This window comes from Octodon degus, unplaced genomic scaffold (genome assembly GCF_000260255.1).
Source record: "Octodon degus isolate 3935 unplaced genomic scaffold, OctDeg1.0 scaffold00274, whole genome shotgun sequence".
NCBI lineage: Eukaryota > Metazoa > Chordata > Mammalia > Rodentia > Octodontidae > Octodon > Octodon degus.
The window spans coordinates 143,396-146,910 of NW_004524850.1; the positions used below are offsets into that span (position 1 = coordinate 143,396).

General features: G+C 50.7%; 2 protein-coding genes across 2 annotated transcripts in view; one reads left to right on the forward strand and one right to left on the reverse strand.

Moving 5' to 3' along the window:
- LOC101593052 (zinc finger protein 669-like) overlaps positions 1–3,515 on the forward strand; it is a 118,751-nt gene that overhangs the window by 63,326 nt on the left and 51,910 nt on the right. The window lies entirely within an intron of this gene.
- Positions 1–3,515, reverse strand: part of LOC111814148 (zinc finger protein 709-like) — a 51,293-nt gene that overhangs the window by 34,766 nt on the left and 13,012 nt on the right.

The window sequence follows — 3,515 nt, forward strand, 5'->3', positions numbered from 1 at the left end:
CTATTGCCCACGTCAGGCGATGTACGTGGCGCCCACTGATAGGTCCGGGGAGGGGATATAAGGAGGGGTTAGAGGAAGTGGAGGAGAAAGAAGAAGGAGAGAGAGGAGGAAGAAGGACACGTGAAAATAAAGGGAACAAAAACAAAGAAGGAGGCTCCGTCTCGTCCTTTTCCAGCGCCGGTCAAGGTGCGGCTGTGACTGTTTCCACATCACTCACTAATCTCTCACAGATGAAGCACAGCTGACGCTGCGCGGTGCCCCTCACCTCAGGAGAGCCTGCATAAACAAGCAGGTGGAGCCAGAACACCGCGCCACCGCCTCCTTCCCTGAATAGCGTCGTCACTCCTTTTTGCGCTAACAGTTGCAGATAAAGCACCGCGGACGCCGCTTGCCAGGGGAACTCTAGAGGACTTGTTTCTCTACTAGATACATATTAACTATGCAATTCTAAAGCAACAGGCTGCATTTAAACTGATCTGAGGCTACCTGAAACAAGAATTCCCGGTGTAAAAACCCTAGGCAATGTCATTTTCCCACATAAAAATTGCCTGCTCGTTCTTCCGTGATGCGTGCCGCAGACTTCGCACAGTAGCAGGCTGGCATGCACTCTGCAGTAACACTGGCTCGGTGTCCGTAAGCGCTGAAGCCAACTGAAACGTCCACACGCCGATGAGCAAACAAAAACTAAGCTGTGCATATTATTCATTCACAGAAGTTAGTGACTTTCTGAGCAGTGCTAAAACTGAAATCCAACCTGGAAATGTCAAGAAAAAAGTTAGACACAGAAACAATTTTGAATTATCCTTTTATAGAAAACGGCTACAGTTTAAGCCAGGCACGACAGCACTCACCTTCAATCCCAGCACTGAGGAGGCTGAGACAGGAGGGTCACTGCGAGTTCAAGACCAGCCTGGGCTACAGAGTGAGCCCAAGGCCAGCCTGAGGTGCATGGTGACACCCTGTCTCAAAACGAACAAAGAAACCAATGGCTCAAGTTAAAAGTTAGAGTGTGATAAACTACTCATTCTGACAGGTCTGAAGCATGGGAGAAGCCGGAGGCAGGGCTTCCGTAGGAGCCAACGGAGGTGTTCTAAGTGGGTAAGGCTGTTGCCTGTACATAGATATATCTTAGGTGAATGAATGAAACCTGAAGTAAGGTATATTCCAGTACATATGTCACAGAAGACAAGGTCTACTTAATAATAATGGACAAAGAGCTTTGAGAACTATTCGCAGTGCAAGTAATAATGAATGAAAGCAGAAAAACAGGAACAAGGGAGAGACTTGAGGGAGAGGTAACTTAGACAGAAGGGGCATGAGGGCAGGAAAAGGAAGGAGGCAGGGTAGAAGGAAAAAGAGTAAGGGAAGGACAAAGACAAAATGCAAAAAGGGATGGAGATTAAGCAAGAAATAAAAAGCAAAAACAATGTGGAGGGGAGGGAGTGGAAAGGAGTGAGAAGAGATGGGTGGCAGCGGCGGTAGAAACAGGCCAGCGTGGTGACGCCTACTGCATCCCTCGTCTCAAAATTCCCCGGCGAGAGATGAGGGGACAGCCTCCTCCCCCTGTTCTGTGACCCTCATAGCTAGGGAGGAAAGGGACAGGCCTCTCACTCTTCCTTCACACCCTGCAGAGTACCGGAGAGGCACTGTAGGACCCGGCTGCAGAGCTGAGAAACGACAGGCCAGAGAGCCTTCCCAGCACAGACGGACCACAGCCACAGAGCAGGCAGCGCGCCGTCCTCAGCACAGGAGCCCTGCTGAGGGCACACGGGGGACAACGAGGACTGAATGTGCAAAGTGAGTAGATCTCTGCTCTGTGCAGGCCCCCGTGAGGGAGAATGCGGCAGGGAGAGGCATGGATGACTTCAGACTCAACGAGGCAACACAGAGACCTGCTGTTGTCACTGCAATTTCCCGGAACCGGGGAGTGAACTCAGGCCCTTGCGCTTGCCAGGGAAGTGCTTATTCCACTGAGCCATCTCCCCGGCTGTCACTGCAATTCCCGGGCTGAACATACACATCCCAGGAGAAAGCCGCAAGGTAGATGTTGACACAGGTAAAAAGCACACAGTAACTCAGAGTCGGGCAACAGACAGACAGTGGGCGCGGCCACAGCACTGAGCTCGAGAGGAGCACAGCCACGGGCCAGCGCAGGAAGATCTGCTGAGCCGGGACACGCGAGGGAGGTGGGAGCGGAGGCAGGGCAGGCTGCCCGCCACTCGTGAGGACCCTGGACACAGCTCCAGGGATGGAAGAGCAGACGAGGTGAGGTGCGCAGAGGTGTGCAGGCTGCACTCGCTCAAGACGGCACAGAGGAGCACAGCAGGAGGAGCAGGCACAGCAGCCAGGGCAGCGGGGAGGGGCTGCCACGGGACAGCCAGGGAGCCAGAGGGGACCTGGGACAAGGTTCAGCTCATGGCTGTTGCATCTGCTGAGATCTAAGACAGAATGAAAACGGGGGTGACATTTACGTTGTGACACGGACCAAATCACAACTAACTCTGTGCTACTGATAAATTTACCAGGCCTTGCACTATCCTTCTCATCTATGCGGTTATAATCACTTTGATATTCACTGTACAGCCAGCCAAACCTGACACCAGTATGTGAAGCTCTTAAGCCATGGCTGAGTATTAGCTGGGCTTTACTTTTATTTATTTTATATATTTGATACAGGGTCTCACTATGCAGGTTGGACTCATAGTGGTCCTCCTGTTGTCAGCCTCCCCAGCGCTGGGGTTACAAGCGTGCACCTTGGTGGCCCGCTCAGGGTGCCCAAGGTTGGGGCGGGCTTGACTGGGTTTTACAGAAGGTGAGAAAGACACTACAGGCTTGCATACTCCACTTCTCCAGAGACGAAAACGTAGGGATCACAATTTAAAGATCAGAATGGGGCAACTGAGCAGCAGACTGTACTGGGGTGAAACTAGCACAGAATTCAGTATCTGACAAAATTTCCCTGAAATTCAAGTAGTAAACAATATGTCTTCGCTCAGATAAGAGCAGACTACTTCAATCGATACAGATATGTAGATGACAGTAGTGGCAAATGTCCATCCCTCAGAAATGCAATTAAGGGGCAGGCAAGATAGCTCAGCGGACTGAGCACCTGCTTAGGTAAGTGCAGGGATGGGGGTCCAATCCCTGGCACCGGATGTGGCGCGGGTCCCGCTCCAGGCACACTGTGCCCACCACCCAGACCGGGAATTCCAGCACTGGGGAGGCTGAAAACAGGAGGATCACTATGAGTCCAAGCTGCATAGTGAGACCCTGTACCAAATACATAAAATAAAGATAAATACAATTAAAAGCTATTGTCACTAATGCACTTTTACACATATTCAGACAAGCAGTATTAGATATATTAAACTATTCACAAAACTAGAGGAGCCAGGAATATAGCTCAGCAGGGCAGCATCTTCCTGCCAGGTGAAAGTTTCTGAGTACAGTTCCTGGTACAAAAAACAAAACACAAGAAACCAGAAAAAAAAAAGAAATGCTTCCCAAGAAAATTA